At 38.1% G+C, this 21,416-nt stretch overlaps 1 pseudogene; it reads right to left on the bottom strand.

Annotated features, from left to right (window-relative positions):
- Positions 1-13,258: 13,258 nt before the first annotated feature.
- Positions 13,259-13,349, bottom strand: LOC127492514 (U2 spliceosomal RNA; annotated as a pseudogene).
- Positions 13,350-21,416: the final 8,067 nt, after the last annotated feature.

The following is a 21,416-nucleotide window of genomic DNA, read 5'->3' as shown; positions in this document are numbered from 1 at the left end:
TCTGTTTGGTTCTTCATGGTTAAGGGTGTGCCAAAGGTGACTCACCCAGGTTGGGAGTGGTAAATCTTCTCTCTCTCTCTCTCTCTTTTAATTCAGAGTGGAAGAAATTCCACACAGCTGAGCAGAATTGAGGGTAGTCAATGTATGAAATCTGGCCCCTGTGGACATAATATTCATGTGCTCTGCCCCAAGGACCACACAAAGTATCTATGCAGTCCTCAGTGTAATCTCAAATCTTTCTGCAGTCTCCCACCGGGTTGCCAAGTTTACCGAGTTTGTGTGAGCCGTGAGTTCTCTCCCACACCCTCAGTTTTTCACAGTCTCAGTTCATTAGCTCCATACCTTCACTAGGTCCTAACCTCCTGTTATTTCTCCCCACCAGAGTCAGGTTTTTCTGCTTGGCTGATGGCGGGTTCTGCTTTACATATGTCCAAAATGGCTCCTGCTCTTTGTCTTGCTTGCCTTTGTAAGGTGAGTGGAGAGAGAGACTCGTGTCCATGCTGGTCCCTTTTATTTATTTATTTTCTCTCCTATAGTTAGCCTGGTGAACTTTCCCCAACGGGGCTTTAAGCCTCTTTCCCTCTAGGCTCTTTCTGCCATTTCCCCGCCAATGTCTCAGGCTATTGAGGTTTCGCCTCACCTCCCTTTCCAGCGCTGGTGCATAGACTTTGTGTCTGGGCTCCCAAGCCGTGGGCACCCTTCCCCTCCACGTAGGTCCTCCGTGTCACATTCACTAGATCTGGAAGAGTTTCCTCTGCAGTTTTTTCCCTGAAACTTTCCCTGAAACTGGGAGTTCCCGACAGCTGCAGCAGCCCGGACACCCCGAGACTGGACTTTGAAAAAGAAATTTTTAAAAAATTCCATTCACAATAGCCATCCAAAAAAATCAAATATATAGAATAAATTTAACCAAAGGAGAGAAAGACCTATACAACGAAAATTATAACACTAATGAAAGAAATCATCAAGGACACAAAAATGGAAAGGTAGTGTATGCCTACGGATTGTAAGAACTAATGTAATTAAAATATCTATACTATATAAGGAAGTATACAGATTCAATGCAATCCATTTCAAACTACAGATATTATTTAAAGAATTTTTAAAAATCCTAAAGCTCACAATCATAAAAGACCTAGAATAGTCAAAGTGATCTTGAGCAAAAATAATCAACCTGGAGGCATCACAATACTTGACTTCAAAGTATTTTACAAATTACAAGCGGGTAAGGTACAAAATAGTTTAATGAATCTTTTTATGTTAGTAAATGGGTGGGATTCTGGAAACACTGGAAATTTGTTTCTAAACATGTGTATTCATAACATCTGAGATATGTTTCTCATCATTTCTTGTTAACAATATGTTTAGGCCAATAACATTGGAATACACATATGTAGAGTTTATTGGATATTATATTTGAAGTGGGCAGTCTAATTATCTGACAAAATTACAGCCTTGCTTCTTCCTTTTCAACTTTTTGTGCATTTTTGTTTTTGTCTTTTCTTATATTTCTTTATTTATTGGAAGTCAGAATTACACAGAGCGAGAAGGAGAGTCAGAGAGAGACAGCTTTTCCATCCGTTGGTTCATTCCTCAACTGCCCGCAAGGGCCAGAGCTGTGCCGATCTGAAGCCAGGACCAGGAACTTCCTTCAAGTCTCCCATGAAGCTGCCATCCTCCACTGCCCTCCCAGGCCATAGCAGAGAGCTGGATCAGAGTGGAGCAGCTGGGACTTGAACTGGTACCCATATGGGATGCCGGCACTGCAGGTGGCAGCTTTACCCGCTGTGCTACTTCACCGACCCCTGTTTATTTTCTTATATTACTGCACAGTACAGGATCTCCAGCACACTATTGAATGTCAAAGATGATATGCATTTTTAGTTATTCTCGATTTTAAAGGAAATTCTTTGAATATCATATGTTTAACCTGTTTTCAGAGGATTTTGTTGCACTAGGAAAGAACTCTTCTATTTCTTTCCATTCCTATTTTATTAAGTAGCTTTTTTTAAAAAATATAGTATATTGACATTGGCTATTATAGGAAGCATTTGCTGCATCAGTGTGATCAAATGAGTAATTGATCTTTTAATCTGTAGTTGATTATTGTGGAAATATTCATCAACTGATTTTTTGAAAAAGATTTACTTTATTTATTTGAAAGACATTGTTATAGATGAAGGAGAGGGAGAGATGGAGAAAGAAACTTCCATCCCCTGGTTCACTCCCCAAATGGCCACAACAGCCAGGGCTGGGCCAGGCTAATGCCAGAAGTCCCCTCCTGTTCTCCCACATGAGTATAGGGGCCCAAGCACTTGGGCCATCCTCTTCTGCTTTCCCAGGGAGCTGGATTGGAAGTGGAGCAGCCAGGACTCAAACCTGAGATGGGATGCCAGCACTTAGGGCAGCAGCTTAATCTGCTGTGCTACAGCACTGACCCTATTAATTGATTTTTTACTACCAAATCAACTTTGCGTTTCTAGCATAAATTTAATGTATTCATGTACTATTTGATTTTTTTAAAAATATGTATTTATTTTATTTGAAAGACAGAATCACAGAGAGGCAGAGGCAGAGAGAGACAGAAGTCTTCCATCTGCTGGTTCACTCCCCAAATGACCGCAATGGCTGGAGCTGGACCCATCCATAGTCAGGAGCCAGGAGCTTCTTCCAGGTCTCCCATGTGCCTGTAGGGGCCCAAGGACTTGGGTCATTTTCTACTGCTCTGCCAGGCCATGCAGAGAGCTGGATTGGAATTGGAGCAGCTGGGACTTCAACTGGCGCCCATATGGAATGCTGGAACTGCAGGTGGTGGCTTTACCCACTATGCCACAGCGCCGGCCCTGTACTATTTGATATTTTAAAAGCACTTGTATGTTAGTGTTTCTGACACTCATGGTTTGGTTTTTGGCCCATAAATTTATAAAAATATGTTTTGAAAATTCATATGCATTCTAAATTTTTACCTTGATCATTGATGTCTTACTTAATTATAGTTTTTTCCCAAATTAGATATCTTTTGTACCACTTAATATTAGAATAGTTCTAAATTTATAAAACAAAAATTGTGAGATTGAAATACAGAGTTCCCATATGCCCCACCCCATTTCCTCTATTAATAATCTCATGTTAATATAATTTGTTACAATTAATGAACCACATCCAGCTGCACCCAGTTTTTGATCTGAACTCCTTTTATCCCTCTCACTCTTGTAAGCCTCTAGTGATTAACATTCTATGTTCAATGTGAGTTTTATTTTTCTAACTTTAACTCTTACATACAAGAGAGAACATGAAGTATGTGTCTGTCTTATTCTCTCAACATTGTGTCTCAAGGTCTATCCATTTTGCTGCAAATGACAGGATTTAATTTTTTATAGTTGAATAGTAATCCATTGTGCATCTACACCACATTTTCTTTATCTACTCATCTGATTTTGAATACCTCCGTTGATTCTTTGTTTTTGACTGTTGTGAGCAGTGCTGCTATAAACTTGCTGGAGCAGATATCTCTGATAAAATGAGATCATGTCTTTTGGGTATATACCTAGTAGTGGGATTACTGAGTCATATGGCAAGTCTATATCTATTTCATTTTTTTTGACAAGCAGAGCTAGACAGTGAGAGAGAGAGAGACACACAGAAAGGTGCTTCCTCTGGTCTCCAATGAGGGTGTAGGGCCCAAGCACTTGGATCATCCTCCACTGCCTTCCCCGGCCACAGCAGAGAGCTGGACTGGAAGAGGAGCAACGGGGACAGAATCCGGTGCCCCAACCAGGATTAGAACCTGGGGTGCCAGTGCCGCAGGCAGAGGATTAGCCTAGTGAGCCGCGGCACCGGCCTATTTCTGTTTTTCAAAAAGAAATCTTCATACTGTTTTCCACAGTGGATGGACTAATTTACATTACTATCAACAGTGTATAAGAGATCCCCATTTTCCGCATTACACTAATGGCTAATACTATTAGCATTTTACCATTGTTTTTTTTGCCATTTGTATTTCTTCTTATGAAAACTATTCAGTTGCTTTGTCTATTTCTTAACTAGATTGGTTTTGTTGCTGAATTTTTGGAATTGATGATGTATTCTGGATATTAATCCTTTTACAGATAGCAGACTTGTAAATATTTTTGCCCATTCTGTTGGATATCTCTTCACTCTATTGATTGTTTCTTTGGCTGTACAGAAGCTTCGGAGGTTGATGTAATCCCATTTTCTAGCTTTGCTTTTGTTGTCTGTGCCTTTGGGACCTTATCCAAGAAGTCATCTGCTACACCAATGTCGTGAATTGTTTCTGCTGTTTTCTTCTGGCAGTTTCATACTTTTGAGTCATACCTGATTAGAGACAGGGATCTAAATTTTTTTATTCTACATATGTACATTTCCTTTTGCCAGGCCATTTATTAAAAAAAAAATCTATTCATTCTTCAAAGTATGTTCTTGGCTCCTTTGTCAAAAATCATTGACTTTACATTTGTGGATTAATTTCTGGGTTCTCTCTTGTGTTCTGTTGATCTATGTTCCAGTTTTCTTACTGGTACCATACTGTTTCAGTTACTGTGGTTTGTAGGTTTGTAGCTTTGACATCAGGTAACTTAAAGGATGATTTTTTTCCCTTTAGAAATATTTTGGCTGTTCTGGGTGTTTTGTGATTCTAAATGAACTTTAGAGGCTTTTTTCTACTTCTGTAAATAATCTCATTGTTACTTTCAAATGAATTGCATTGATTTACGTAGTATAGACATTTTGATGGTATGTGTTCTGTGAACAAAGAATATCTTTTCAATTTTTGTATCCTTAATGATTTCTCTTCATCAAAGTTTTATAATTTGCATTGTAGAGATCTTTAACTTCTTTGCATAAATTTATCCCTAAATATTTGATTTTGTAAACTGTGTTTTGATCAGAAAATATGGAATGTATCATGCTTATCATTAATTTGTTAAGGCTTGCTTTGTAACTTGGCATTTGGTAACTTTTAGTATATATTGCATGTGTGCTGAAAAACTTATAGTCTCTAGTTTTTGAGTATAATGTTAAATATACTCTTCTGAATAAGCTAATTAATAGCATTATCCAATCCTTATAGATTTTATTGTTTTTGATTGAGACACGTCTAATCATTTTCTTTCATGTAGTTGGAATATATATATATCTCCCTTGAAGAGCTGTCAATATTTGGATGATATAATTTGATAAAATTTTATTAAATACATAAATATTTAAAACTATTTTTCCCAATCAGTTGACTCTTTAATGCAATAGCAGTTATTTTTCTTATTATAGTAGTGCTTTATCTCCAAATCCATTTTATACAGTATTCACAATGAAGCATCAGTTTTCTTCTGGTTTTTATTTGTCTGTTTTTTTAAATATAAATTCCCATGTCTACAGGTGACAGGCTCTCATCAATGACTTATAGCTGAATTTTCAAAGAGCATGGAGAGATAGTTTTGTTTTTCAACAGAAATGCTTGTGTTTTTATAATTACTGATATACTTGGATTTTTTTTTTGCATTACAATTTATACTTCCTATCTTTGACTCTTCAAAAATTTCATATTTATATCTTTTCTTTCTTTCATTTGGATTGTCTCATTGCTTTGATTTGTTTGTTAAGGATTAAATTTTTTTTTCTGTGAACATTATATTGTAGCTATCAGTTTAAAATCATTTTTTCATCTAAGGCTTCTGTAAATATCATGTTTGTACTCTGTGTCATACAATCTCACCAAAAATTAATTATGTAAATTGATTATATAAGTATTTTCTATTTTCTCAAAAATTAATTATATAAATTGATTATATAAGTATTTTCTTTGTAAGAAAATCTCTGGTTTTCATAGATTTTGTCTTTCAACAGTTTAGGAAATTATTTGCTTTGTTTTGACTATTTTCTGTTATATCTTTGAAATTCTCTAATTGGATATGATAGTGCTTCTTACTTCATCCTAACCTCTTTCATGTTTTCCACATATTTGCATCTTTCATCTACTTTCACGATAATCTTTTAAAAATCTATTTAATTTATTTTCTAATTCACTGAGCTTTTCTTCAGCTACATCTAATTTCCCCCTTAGTAACCAAGTTCTAAAGTTTAATTATTTTATTTTTCATTTGAAAAAATATTTCAATATTTCAAATTTTGTTGTTTAATTTCTATACTTTCTTATCCCTTGCTCACGTTTCAATAACTATTTTACAGAAACATATGAAACATATTCATTTTACATACTTTTTCTGATAACGTATAATATCTGAAATATTTGCTGATATCTTGTTTTTGCTAGCCGTTACTAATTTCAGCCTACATGTTCACATATATCACAGTTTTCTTCTATGGATTGTGTTTATAGAATGTCAGCTGTAATAATTCTTTAAAGACTAGATACAATTACAACCTTAGAGGCTTCTATCAGTTGCCTGCAAAGTGAATTCTATTTACAAATCGTCATTGACTGCATAATAATTCACATAAAAATGCAGATTATAACTACTAAATTTTGTTTATTGATCAAGAAGCTTTAGAGAGGTAAGTTTACTTTCTGACCCTTCTGCTTAGAAAAATTGGTTCATACTCATTCATCTTCTACAATTTTTATCAACTTTATGTAGAAGTCTTCTATTAGACTTCTCATTTTGAGTAGTCCTTGATTTTATTTTCTATTTCCTATGTTATATGGTGGCATCAAAAGAAAAGCTAAAAATCATCATTGTTGAGTAGCAGTTTCCTGGGGTAAACCTGATTTCATGCCTGTTTTATTTCCCAGGTGTTTTCTGGGCATTTATAGCTTTTGGGCATTCTTTACTGTATTACTCCCTCAGGCAATCATTTTAAAAGATATTTCAACACATTATTGTCTTTAGTTATTTTTAAATGACATATGAGCTGTTTATTCCTAGAATTGAAATTTCTTTACAGAATTCTTTGGGTTTTGCATTAATCAATGGCCAATTGTGTTAGGACTCACCCTGATGTACTATGACATGACAAAGACAGATGATTAACTCATTGACTGGTAGTCTTCAAAATCAGTTGGGTAGTGATCCAGATATTTCATTAGAGCAAAAGTATCCTCAAGGAGGATAGTATAAGATTGAAGGAGTGACATGTATACATTAAAAATGAGATAATGGCCTCAATACTTACATTGTGGGACGATCCATTTGGCTGCATTTATTTTTATTTTTTAAAATATTTATTTATTTATTTGAAAGTCAGAGTTACACAGGGAGAGGAGAGGCAGAGAGAGAGAGAGAGGTCTTTCATCCAATAATTCAATCCCCAGATGGCCACAACAGTCGGAGCTGGGCCTATCCGAAGCCAGGAACCAGGAGCTTCTTCCAGGTCTCCCATATGGATGCAGGGGCCAAGGACCTGACCCATCTTCTACTGCTTTCCCAGGCCATAGCAGAGAGCTGGATCAGAAGAGGAGCAGCCGGGACTAGAACCGGTGTCCATATGGGATGCCAGCGCTTCAGGCCAGGGCATTAACCCACTGCGCCACAGTGCCGGCCCCACATGTATTTTTATTTTTATATATGCATTAAAGTATTCTTTGAGTACATATTCATAGATTTGACATGTAGCTTTCACCTATAACCATGCTTATATAATACTGACTACAAGGTATCTGGAAAACCTTTGTTTTTTGATAATATTGTGACCCAAGAAAAATCTGAAATTTCTCCCTGCAGATTCCCCAAATTAATCTATAATATTATTTTGATACTGTAATTGGTTCTTAGGAGAATTCTGTGTTGTTTACAAAACCCAAACCAAAAGTCAGTGAATTTTGAATGGGGACAGGAAGTAAGCAGAAAGTGCTTATGGACTGCAAATATAAAAGATTCTCTGTTAATACTGTTAGAGTGTCACTACTACCTCGTTACCATGAGTCAAATGTTAATGCTTGTGTCTACCAAGGGAACTCGCTCTTGCTCTTGTCCTTGTTTACTCTCTTTAGGTTAATTATTTTCAAATACAGAATCTACAATAGATCTTTTCCAGCAGCCCTGGGGTTAGACCCAGCTGTGGAAACATTCCCAGAAAACTGGAAAGCACTTTGGGAGATATGCTAGATATCATAATATCAGAGTAATGGTTAGGACATTTTCTACATTGAAAATGTTATTTTTCCTATTTTCATAGAAATGATTATCAACCTCTAAATTTACACATGGCATTATTGGAGATTATAAGTATAAAGTTACAATTGTGGGGTGATTATAATCAATTTTGAAAATGGTAGGATAAAATTATATGTAAATATATTATTTTGTAATAATACATTATTTTGTAATAAAGTTAAAAAATGAAAACATTCTTTTAATTGTAAATATTAACTAATTTCATGACACAATTTTAGGGTTGCTGTTATATTTAAGTGAATGGAAAATCCAAGACATGAAAAAATGGTGTACATCATTGAAATACCTCTAGAGTTAGAGCAGAAAATCTGGATTCTCATCCTGGCTCTGCAATGTGTTGATGCTGTAATCTTGAATAAGTCATTAATCCCTCTAAATTTAAATTTTCATTCATAAAGATGAAGTTAATACTGGTCATATGGTAAGTTAAAACATGAATCTGGGAAAATTACATTCATTCAACAACTTACTCTGCTACCAACAAGCCTTGGGTTTTAGGTTTCTAGTGCCTCAGAACAGGGTAGTTGTGGCGAAAATGCAAAGAAGGTGAGAAAATACTCAATAAAGGCAGTATTCCTTGCACTTACAAGAGACTTGAAAGAAAATGTTCCGGATCAACACTCTCTGATCTTGTTCCATAAGGTTAAACATACCTGGCCTGGGGAATGTAGAGGCAAGTTGGAGGTCCTTAAGTGATACTTTAGTCAGTGTTCTGTCAAACAGGCCTGGCTCCCACCTTGAGCACATTTGAGGAGAATGGTGGAACTGTGTGATGAGTTTATTAAGTAAAGATCAGATAGGAGTCTTCTGTCACTTTTTGAGGGACAACTTGAAAAAACAGGTGCCTTCACACATTAAAAGAACTCAGGAAATGGTAAAGTACATAATATGCATTTTTAAGAAACTTATTTATTTAATTATTTGAAAGGCAGAGTTAGAGAGAGAGAAAGAGATTTCCCACCTACTGGTTCACTCCCTAAATGGCAGCAACAGCCTCCTGGGCCATCTGAAGCCAGGAGCCAGGAGCTTCTTCTGGGTCTCATATGAGAGTGCAGGGGCCCAAGGACTTGGGCCATCCTCCACTGCTTTCTGGGGCCATTAGCAGGGAACAGGATTGGAAGTGGAGCAGTGGGGACTGGAATCGGCTCCCATATAAGATGCCGGCACTGCTTCATGTTTACTCTCATTTTGTTGCAATTCCTTGAATTGCTCTCAGATTCAACCAGTTGATTCATGAAATTGCCTCTATTATCTAGAATGGAATGGTCTGTCACAAGTCCCTTTGTATCTTCAACATTGAGGGTCAGGCAGTAAGGAAACCGGTACTTGATCAGGTTTGGAACAATAAGAGTGCAGGGGCAGATGGCCTTTCCCATGGTAGAGCACCCAATATGGGGAAAAAAAAAAAAAAAAAAAAAAAAAAAGCTTAACACTGAGCTCCATCTAAATGCCATGCTATTCATTCAGCTTTATTCAGTCTTCGTGAAATATTTTGATTCAAACACTAAGCTGTTGACAAAGTGCATTAACATCTCAGCAATGTTTTCCTGCTTCTACCTTTGGCTCGCTACAGCAACCAATCTTTTTTAAAAACATGAAAAATCATGTTGTTCCTGTTCTCACAACCCTCCAATGGCTTCTCATCCTTTGAGAATAAAAATCAAAGTTCTTTTGTCACCTACAAAAGTCTTTATGGTTTGGAAGGCTGCTGCCTCTCTAATCTCATTTCCCATCCTCTCTTGCTGTCTCTTGCTGGCTGCTTTCCAATGCCTATGTTGCCATTCTGTTCCTGTCTCAGAGGCCTTGGACTTTTCTTCTCCCTCATCGAATTTTCTTTCTCCTTGTGGCCACAAAGCTCACTCTTTCATTTTATCCAGGTCTCAGCTCAGACATTGCGCTATCAGAGTCCTCTCCCAACATCCTCTCCGAACAGCACTGCTCACAATCGTTGAACTTTCTGTTCCATGCCCTCTGGTTAATTTTTTTCAAAGCATTTTTATCCTTACACACTAACAAAATCTAGATTCTCAGGGGGCACAGTGTCCCGTTCCGTGGGACAGCAACTGGGGCCGAGCACCTAGAAGGAGAAATGAAAGGGACAGGAGACACAAAGATGGCAGCAAGACAGGTGCTGATCAAGCTGCAACTTTATTTTTCAACCACACACTTATATATCATAGAGGCAGGGTGTTGGGCGGGGGAAGGAAGGGGAGTTTATCTTGTAGCTGCAATGCTTGTGCAAGTAGGGGAAAGGTTACAAGGTCTTAAGGCATGAGGTCACACAAGGTTGCATTATCAGTACTATCTGGTCTGGCCTGTCTAGCCCTGTCTTTCCACTAAGAGGTCACATGCTGCGTGGTCCCCGACAGCACAGTAATTAGTTTATTCTGTTCCCTGCTTCTCTGCATCTCCAGGACCTGGAATTGTTTCTGGCTTATAGAAGCCACACAATACAAATTTTTCTTGATTGAATGAGTGGACTGCCCATTATGTGACAGCAAATTTTCTAGCCATCACACACACACACACACACACACACACATAGTACTAAAAAAAGTTCATGAGAAAATTGAATTATAATATCTTTGATGCAAAAAAAGTTTGAAATCCATGTATAGATTTTTCATACTACATATTTTCCATTAACTTTGGGAAGACTCTCCTCATATAATATGTTATTTACAACTATTCATCAAATGTGATTGTGCCTGCTTCCTGGTTAATGAAACAGAAGCACTAAAACCATTTGGTGAAAGGACCTGATCTGGCTACAGATAGATTGTTTGTAAGCACTATGTCAGGCTATGAAAACCACACCTATCTGTAATTCTCTTATATTCCTATAAATCATAAGATTTCCTTCAGGTCATAATGTTTCTATTAGTTCATAAAATTATTGAATCCAGAAACTGTATCCTGTTTATTCACTTAACAAATAATTATTGAGTGTCTACTTTTCTATCATTGGAATAGAATAATGAACAAACCAGCCAAGGTTTCTGTTCAGATGGAATCTGTAACTCAGGGTTCTTTATATTTAGGCTTTATTTGCAGTAGTTTTCATCTTGCTGGCCCATAGAACACACATACAGGATGCACGTTGAATAAATGGTAAAAGAATGAGCCCTTCTTACACCCAGATTGTATTGTCAGTCGGGAGAGCTGCTCTTCTAATAAAAAGAGAGATAAACTTTATTTACATGAAGGTGAATCTATGAAATTGTATGACAAGTTTGAGATGAAATTAACAAGTTTTCTTTATTATTCTACTTCTTCCTTCTAAATTGAGGATCTATGCCTCATTGGTATGGTCTATGAATAGATATTCTACTTGACTTTTTTATGAATGACCAATCACTACACCACAGGAGACTTGACTATAAATAAAGATTAACTTCAAAATTGCATCAGTAGTTCAAGCATCTTATGGTGTACTAAAAAATAGATTAAAGTAATTATCATCACTGTGCCATTTTAAGCTATAAGATAAATGGACACACTGTCATTTTGATAGATAATACTGGTGTGAGGAAGGTGCATATTTTAATTTTATCCTTAGGAGTTGTAAACCCACATCCATTTAAAGTATTCTGGGATGATACAGTAGGCTTGTTGTTTGCCAGGAGAAAATCATTATAATCTCTTTTAATAAAATTGCTGACAGCTACTGCTCAGCAACCCTTCTTAAGTAACAGATCTGTGGCTTCAACACAGATTTATAATTGATTATCAGCATTTACCAGTCTTATTAACCATAAAATTGTATTGAAAATAGTTCCAAGTTGTAGGTTTAAGATATTGGGAGACAATGCATGTCTGCAATAAATAGTCCTCTTACCAGGAAATACCCAAAGCAAATGTATTGAGAAGCTTAATGCATTTGCCGTCAGGACTAAAATAGCTTCTATTTCAATTTGTACATCAGTTTAAATACGGACATGAGTTTTTGCCTGGAAAGAACTTTGAAACATCATCTAGTCTGTTCCTTTATTTCTAGAAAGAACTGTGGTTGTCACCACTTTGGTACCAGGAAATTAATTTTATTTTTTAAGTTCCCAAAGAAGAAGAAATGTCACAACTTTCTGGATCTATAAATTACTGGACTAAGTAAAACAAGACCACTTTATTTATTTATTTATTTATTTATTTATTTATTTATTTTTTACTAAATCCTTGAGGATTGGGTCAGATGGGGAACCAGCAATCCTCTCCCCATGGAAGGCTGCCCTGCCTCCAGAACTAGACTACTGAGCTTCCATGACCCAGAGTATTTCTTGTCCTGTGCATCTTCTTCAGCCACAACTTTGCTCTTGTCATATGGAATGTACGCAACAGTTCTAAAACATTAACCTCACTTCATAACTACCCTTCCTGGAGTCATGGTTGTCATTGAGTAATCAAATAAGTTGGATTCTTTAAGAAGTAGCCTCTGAGATTCTGAGAATTATATGCAGAAAGTTTAGTAGGGAGTTGCTATTTGGGATCAATACCAGTGAGCCAAAGAGAAGTTGAACAGTATACAGCTGCAAACAGCTTCTTGACTTATTCTACAGGTTGCTTTGGAGCTGTAATGGACAAGCAATGTTACCCTGAATGCAGAGAATGAGAATCAGCATTTTACCTATTTATGTACCAATTATTTGGTGTGGTCTTGTCCTGGAAGGGGAATAAATGTTGGGAAAGCCAGTTCCCTTTCACAGGGTTTAATTTTTGGACAAGTTGCAATGATCATTAGCTACCGATATTTCTTGAAAGTGTGGTAATGAGTGTGTAGGTTCTAAAGGGAGGTGTGGTGGCATATCCAGTATCTACCAAAAAGAAGTATTTGTGGAATGGATTAAATGCTACATTTTGTAAAGGTAGGTGCTTCCAGCATGAAAGAGAGGAGGTAAGAAATGATGAAATAATTTTAAAAATATTATAGTTAGAAAGGGGGAGTAGAGAGAAAGAATCTGCTTCTAGTGATACAGACGAAGAATTTAAATTTTGTGATTTCTACACACCTGATAGTAGAGGAAGAATCAAGAATATTAATAACAAGGGTCACGTTGGAGAAATTTTAAAATGTTTCTATTATTTGTAACTGACCATGCTAGTGTCTATTTATGATATGATGACCTGTTTTTTTAAAATATTTGTTTATTTATTTGAGAATTAGAGTTATTACACTTGATCTTAGCCAAAAGGCTGAGAAGCGATGAGAATTAGAGTTACAGAGAGAGGAACAGACAGAGAGAGAGGTCTTCCATCAGCTGGTACACTCCCTAAATGGCCACAATAGCTAGAACTGAACCAATCTGAAGCCAGGAGCCAGGAGCTTCTAAATATAGATTTAGATGGAGAATCTACTCCTTCTTTAATCTCTGCCTGTTTATTCTCCTCTTGGTACTGGGTAGGATTTGTAAACTCCTTCTTTCTGTTGTCTCTCTATTACTCAGGCAATAAACACTTTCAGAAGAGAGAGTTCTGTATCTCTTTGAATACCCACTCATTGATGTTGTGTCTGACAAGTGCTGGTTACTCAAAAGTATCTTTTCAATAGAAATGGGGGTATGACTGTTTGCAGGAGGCAATGTGGGAAGGTAGCAAATAAGTGACAGGAAAATGGTTGCATTAGTTCTTGGTGAGTTGCCAAGAGATGATCCTTCCTTTCACTCTCTGGGATGTCTTTCAGGTAGGTAGAACAAGACTTCAAGTTAAAGAAGCATGAATAGGACTCCAGTAACTAGGGAGGATTGAGGGGATACTATAATTTACCAGACTGTAATACTCAAGAGCAAGAAAAAGGGGATATGTAAAGCAATTTTAGAAAGTCATTACCAAGGCTTTTCTAGCAGGGGCAGAGGGCTCATGTAGGTAGAGGGGAAGGCAGATGAGTGTCAGATTGAGAGGATTTTGAACACCTGGATAAGCAATTCAATCTTTTTTTTTTTTTTTTTTTTTGGACAGGCAGAGTGGACAGTGAGAGAGAGAGACAGAGAGAAAGGTCTTCCTTTGCTGTTGGTTCACCCTCCAATGGCCGCCGCGGCTGGCGCGCTGCGGCCGGCGCACCGCGCTGATCCGATGGCAGGAGCCAGGAGCTAGGTGCTTTTCCTGGTCTCCCATGGGGTGCAGGGCCCAAGCACCTGGGCCATCCTCCACTGCACTCCCTGGCCACAGCAGAGCTGGCCTGGAAGAGGGGCAACCTGGACAGAATCCGGTGCCCCAACCGGGACTAGAACCTGGTGTGCCGGCGCCGCTAGGCAGAGGATTAGCCTAGTGAGCCGCGGCGCCGGCCAAGCAATTCAATATTAGCTATTTTAGCTAAAGCTTTTCTAATATGGCCATGTTCCCAAAGTCTCCTTTAAAGACTAACAGGGTGATTCATCAGGTGAACAAAAGGGCTGAGTGATCTGGGATGTCAGAGATATCAGTGAGGCAATTATTGTCATTACTTGGCATAAGGTGGGAGAGAAATCATCTTAAGTGAAGAGTGTGATAGATAGTATAAAGGACAGGGAGAGAAGGGTACGCTGATTATCCAGATAGGTCAAGTATGGGGTGGATTAGAAATGGAACATGGCAGGATGCAGCAGGCAGTGTGGGCTGGTAGTGAGTAGGTGACAGGAAGAGAGAATCATCTTCTGGCAGGACACCAGCAGGCACCATCTGGGAGGTCTACTTTCAGGTGGATGTAACAAGAATTCACAGGACTTGGCGGCAGGTAATAGGTAGAGTCCAGCAAGCCAGCTGCCAGTGGAAAAATTTGGCAGAAATGACAAACCAACCATAATATCAAGATTTAGGAGATAGATTCTAGTCCTTTGGAATATCAGAGACAACAAGATAGAGATAGATTCTAGTCCTTTGGAATATCAGAGACAAGATAGAGATCTTAGATTTAGATCTTGGATCTAGGATTCCAATACCAGACAAAGCATCAAGATGGTGAGTCAGTTACTGAAATTTGTCTACCAGAGCTGAGGTGATCACAGTAAGAAGTAGCATTAATTGTGTAAGCTTTGTCCTTAACCATTGCAAAGAAGGAGGCACAAGGTCATATGGCTAGACAGTGATTAAGCCAGACATTGAACACAAAACTTCTTTACTTTGATTCACCTGTCCCCAGTAAATCATCTTCTTTTGCACTCAAAGGAGCTAGATAAAAGGGGAAATAAATGATAAAGTATTGGCAGCACACAAAATACTTTCTACTTCATTAATATGTGTCAAATGTAATAATATTCATAGATTTCATGAATGTAAGTGAATTTAACTGTGGGGAGCAACTCGGACTAGACTAAGTTACTGGAATTAAGACTTATTCTATGCATCTGCTCTCCCACAATATGGCGCTGGGAGAGGAGGAAACAGCTTCTACACAGCTGCCTCCAGTTCAACCAATAAACAGCAGGACCTGCTTCTGATTGCAGGAGGGCAGCGTACTCAGCGTGTGGGTAGCAGAGTTGGGATTGGCGGAAGAGGACTATAAAGGAGGAGAGAGACAACATGCACCAGGAACATCTGTCTGAAGGAACACCTGAGCAACCCCTGAGAGAGCCGGCCGGCGGTGTGCTGCTCCCCCGTGGAAGTGGGGAAAGTGGCAGGGGGAACCGCCCTTCCACGGAGGTGGAAGGGACTGTAGCCAACCTGGGAAGAACCAGCAGCAAACCCGGGGAGGGCTGAGCAGACAAAAGAACAGCGCAGGGTCTAGTGTCGCTCCTCCACGAAGAGGGGGAGCGACATTTAACTCTTGTATGAACAGCAACTCCTTCCTTGGCTTTTCGGTGTATTTTTTCTTAAGAATACCTGGAATGCCAGCAGAATTATCTGGATGCTAGAATGATCTCTTCTCTTTGGACTCTTTTAGCAGTAACAATACTCCCTTAAGACATGGTCTGTAATTTACAAAGATTCATACACATACAACCTAAACAAAAGCAAGCCTAATCTTTATTCCTACTCTTCTCTTAAATGGGAGCTGTTTTCATTAAAAGTGTAACAAATAAGTAGGATAAGACTGTGTAAACATTTTTCTTTTAACACATTTTAAAACTTTTCATAGTTCTCTAAATATATGCCTATTAGGTTCAGCCTCAATATTTTCTTGGAAATTGTCATGTAAAACATACACACACTCAGATTATCTTGTTTTTAAAAGCATAAGTTAGAGTTACTTCGACTGTTAGACTGATCTCAATTAATTTGTAGTCATTAAGTCCTATATTTCAGGTGCTGTGCCAAACACTGACTGTATATAATAATCAGCAAAGTAGGTGTGGCTCTGTCCTGAAAAAGGTTATGTCATGCTAGGGAATTAGTAAGCAAATGAATAAAAAATAGATTCAGGGCTATGAACAAAATGAATGAGTTTTTATACTAGGAAATGGAGTTTTCTACTGGTCAGAGAATTTCTCTGTAGGTGTGTATCACTTGAACTGGGACGTGAAAGAAGAAATACTGAAGGGTTGGGGAAAGATATTCCAGAAAGAGAATAACTAGTGGAAGAATGAGTCAGAGAAGGGCATGGCACTGGGAAGCCAAAAGAAACTCCTGTGTCAGGCACTTAGTGGGTGTGCTGGGAAAGGAGCCAAGTGCTATTCAGAGCCCTATAAGGTAGGAGTCACCACTGGAATTTCAAGTGGGTTGGAGTCCACTGAAGGAAATGCAGAACATGAAGAATCATAGTGTTACCTTGAGGAAAGCCTCCAAAGACCCAATGAACCCCAAGAAATGGGTGCTGAACTGGACAAAACACTCTAGAAGTTCAGTGAAGCTTTGTGAACTTTCTGACTCCTTGGCAACATTGCCCTGGCAGAGTCCAATGTCCCGTCCATGGCCTCCTCAGTAGCCTCAGTGAGCTTGAATCAGGTGTCTTCTGCTACTCCTGCTGGCCAGGGAGATCAAGACAGGAACTTATCTTATTTTGCGTTCAGCAAGGGGGCTCAAGAAAGATGGGTGGCTCAGGAGCAAACCCAAACATATACAAAATTTAGAAATGAATTGCCTTATAGAATTTCTCCTTCATAAAGAAAGAATTTGTGGTGTCCCCATAAGGAATATTTGTATGAGCTGTGTATGGGGTCGGGGAATTGCACCTCCTCCTCAAACAGATCTTTAAAACGATTCTGGAATTTACTAAAAGTATTTTTCCTGTGCTAATATCTGGATTGCCAGCATTGCCATTTAGATTTTTAAGGAGATTTCACTCAGATTTTAAAGGTGGTTTGAGAATGACAGTAGCAGCCAGAACAATGCTACCCTTGAATACTTTTTTTTTCCTTTCAGGTTCCCATAAACAAGCAGACTCTGGAATTGTTCAGAACGTATAAATCAGTGCAGGATCTCCCTTGTGCATCAGCTTATCCCGAGCAGCTCAAAAAGATTTGTAACTATGGAAACCGAAGTACAGAAATAATTTGTGGGCTCTTTTAAAAAGAGTAACTAAAGTATTAATCTTATTGTTTAGGTGATTTGTACACGCTATCTAACTGAACAGGATAGCGAATAGCTTTTTATAGTCTCTGTTGAAAGATTAACTGAACAGAATGACCATTAATTTTTGTTAATGACTGGGCAGATTCAGAAGTATTTAACGCATGTCCAACTATTAAAACCTCTGTCTGTAGAGAAACGAAATGGTGTAGATGAAAGAAATAACGCTACATTTGCACTAGGAATTCAAATCTCCTTACTTCTTGTTAGCTCTTTGTATTCTCAAAACAACGAACAAGAGCAAAATCCTCACATCTTTTGCCTTCGCCACAAACCAATTCTAAATTGGCTGATTAAAGTTTTTTCTCAAGTGTTTTCAGTAAGGGTTTAAGCAGGCAATGAATCAGTCTGTCATTTAGAAAGAAAAGAACCAAAGATGAAGGAAGAGGGGAGAGAGTGAATTAAAATCTCCTGGGGGGTGTAGTAGGTAGTTTGTGGCATGGATCCCAGTGAATCCATCCTCTTGGGACTCACATATGTGTGTAATCTCCTCCCCTTGAGTGCACTCTCAATATTGTGACTTGCTTGTGAAATACGGAATGGGGAAAAGTGATGAGATGTCATTTTAGTGATGATGTTATAAGAGATGATGACTTCCATCTGCTAGCACTCTTTCTCTTTCACTGGACTCTCTCTTGCCCTCTCACTTCCTCCCTTTGAAGGAACCAACTGCCCTATTTTGAGATGCTCTCTGGAGAAGTTTATATGGCGAGGACCCTCCTGAGCAACTGAGCCCTAAGTGCAAGAGCACTCAGAAAATGATTCCTGCTGACAGCTGTTTGAGTAACGTTGGAATCATCTTCCCCAGTCAAGACTTCAGATGAGACCGCAGCTCTAACTGACACCTTAATTGCAGCCCTGTGTGAAATTCTCAAGCAGAGAACCCAGTTAGGCTTACACTAAGAAACCATGTAAACTGCAGTATAATAAATTCATGTTGTTTTAAATAGCTAAGTTTGGAACAGAAGCTTTTGAAGTTTCTCTCATAAGCATGCTCACAACCCACTCTTTATTCCAGTACCTTGGCTCAGTACCACAGATTTTGAAACATTTGACCATACTCCCTAGAAGATGTTGACCTAATCACCTGTCCCATTCGTATCCTTCATCAGCTTGAAAATGGATCATCTTTACATGAAAAAATAACTGTAGATTGTCCCTAACTTATGAAGCTTGTCCTTTGACTTTACAATGATATTAAAGCTATGTGTATTGAGTAGAAACAAGACTTCAAATTTATACTTCAATCTCTTATGCTTTAATCTCTTCCTGTGATAGAGATGTGCAGCAATAGATAATGAGCCACACACAACTCCCAGTCAACCACATGATCCTGATGGAAACAACTAATATTCCACAGTGTACTTGTGTAACCTGTGTTTTTACATACAGTAGATGTGTTAAATGCATTTTCAACTTATCATATTTTCAATTTATGATGAATTAATTGAGATGTAAACCTATTATAAATCAAGGAACATTTGTGCTTAAATAACTCAGAATATATGGTCTAAACAGGTCTCTAGAGATGTATAATTTGGGACATGCTCAAGCTGATTTGCCCCAAATGGTAGAGTTAGAAACATACCAGGGGATTCCAATTCAATCCCATCAAGGTGGCATGTACCAATGCCATCTCACTATTCCAAGTGATCAATTCCAGTTCACAATTGATCATAATGAAAGGACTAAGAGTCAAAGGGAGCACATAAACAAGTCTAGTACCTGCTAACACTAACCGATAGAATAAATAAAGGGGAGAGTGATCCAGCATGGGAAGTGAGATACTCAGCAGACTCATAGAATGGCAGATGTCCTAAATAGCACTCTGGCCTCAGAATCAGCCCTAAAGGCATTCGGATCTGGCTGAAAAGCCCATGAGAGTATTTCAGGCATGGAAAGCCAAGACACTCTGGCAAAAGATCTCTGTGAGTGAGATCCCAGTGGAAAGAACAGGTCTTCAAAGAAGGAGGTACCTTCCTCTGAAGGGAGGAGAGAACCTCCACTTTGACTATGACCTTGTCTAAACAAGATAAGAATCGGAGAACTCAGAGGGCTTCCATAGCCTTGGAAACTCATGGCTGGAGCATAGGGAGATTACTGATGCCATAGACAGGAGTGTCAATTGGTAAAGTCAACAACAGGAGTCACTGTGCACTTACTCCTCATGTAGGATCTCTGTCCTTAGTGTGCTGTGCATTGAGATTTAATGCTATAACGAGTACTCAAACAATATATTTCACTTTGTGTTTCTATGGGGGTGCAAACTGTTGAAATCTTTACTTAATGCATACTAAATTGATCCTCTGTAAAAAAAAAAAAAGAAATTATCAACTCCCAACTTGACTCTCACTGGGATTAAACATGATAATAGGTCTGATCTGATTTCATCATCATTTAAAAAAAATCATCTATTATTTTTCACTTTATGTTTCTGTGTGGGAGCAAACTTTTGAAATCTTTACTTAATGTATACTAAGCTGATCTTCTGTATATTAAGATAATCGAAAATGAATCTTGATGTGAATGGAAGGGGAGAGGGAGTGGGAAAGGGGAGGGTTGTGGGTGGGAGGGACGGTATGGGGGGGGAAGCCATTGTAATCCATAAATCGTACTTTGGAAATTTGTATTCATTAAATAAAAGTTAAAAAAAAAAACAAAAACAAAAAAAGAGTGAATTAGAGGACAGAAATCTCAATTTGTTAAGTCAACAACAGGTGTCACTGTGCACTTACTCCTCATGTAGGATCTCTGTCCTTAATGTGCTGTACATTGTGATTTAAGGCTATAACGAGTACTCAAACAGTATTTTTCACTTTGTGTTTCTATGTGGGTGCAAACTGTTGAAATCTTTACTTAATATATGCTAAACTGATCTTCTGTATATAAAGAGAATTGAAAATGAATCTTGATGTGAATGGAAGGGGGGAGGGAGAGGGAAAGGGGAGGGTTGCGGGTGGGAGGGAAGTTATGGGGGGAAGCCATTGTAATAAATAAAAAAAATAAAAAAAAACAAAACAAAAAAATAAAAATTGAATTTTTGTGGCTTTAAATATTCTAGTTATATAGTATATCCATTTATCTTCTCAGTTAATCTAGGTATATGGCAAACCTGTATATAATAAAAGAATAATACTTTATTAATGGCAGAACTAGGCAAGGTGGTAGGTAGAATCGACCAGTATGAAATGGGAAAATTGGAAGAAAGGGCTGGAAAAATGATAAAAAGTAGAAATTTTGGAGTTGGACAACTCAGAGTCTCAGCACAAGCTAGGCTACGTATAAGCTACATGGTTTAAAATGAAATTATTTATTTTCTAAGGACTCAATTTCCCACATTCATATAAAAGTGAAATAGATTAACTAATGTAAATGAAAGAGCCTAGCACTTGAAAGACATTACAGTATTTCTCATAATGGTGCAGGGTGCTACAGTTTGGGTATTAGTTTGGATATCTTCCAAAGGCCCATGTGTTGAAAGTTTGTTCTTTAAAGTTAGAAGATTAATTAACTGGATCCAATTATGGCATGCAGGAGGAGGAGTTGGTGGGAAGTCTTCAGATCATTGGGGCATGTCGCAAGAAGGTAGTTGTTGAATGAGGGTTGATTATAAAAGCCAAGTTGTGCCAAACTCTCTCTCTCTCTCTCTTCTCTCTCTCTCTTGCTCTGGCTCACCATGTGATTCTTCCTCTGTCCTCATTCCGTTCTCTACTGACCTCATCAGGTACCAGACCACTGGGGCTACTCTACCTAAGTTTGGACTATGATCCTTCAGAACTGTGAGCTAAGATA

This window comes from Oryctolagus cuniculus, chromosome 10 (assembly GCF_964237555.1).
Source record: "Oryctolagus cuniculus chromosome 10, mOryCun1.1, whole genome shotgun sequence".
Lineage (NCBI taxonomy): Eukaryota > Metazoa > Chordata > Mammalia > Lagomorpha > Leporidae > Oryctolagus > Oryctolagus cuniculus.
The sequence above is the reverse complement of the archived record's forward strand: the minus strand, read 5'-3'. Positions and strand labels throughout refer to the sequence as shown.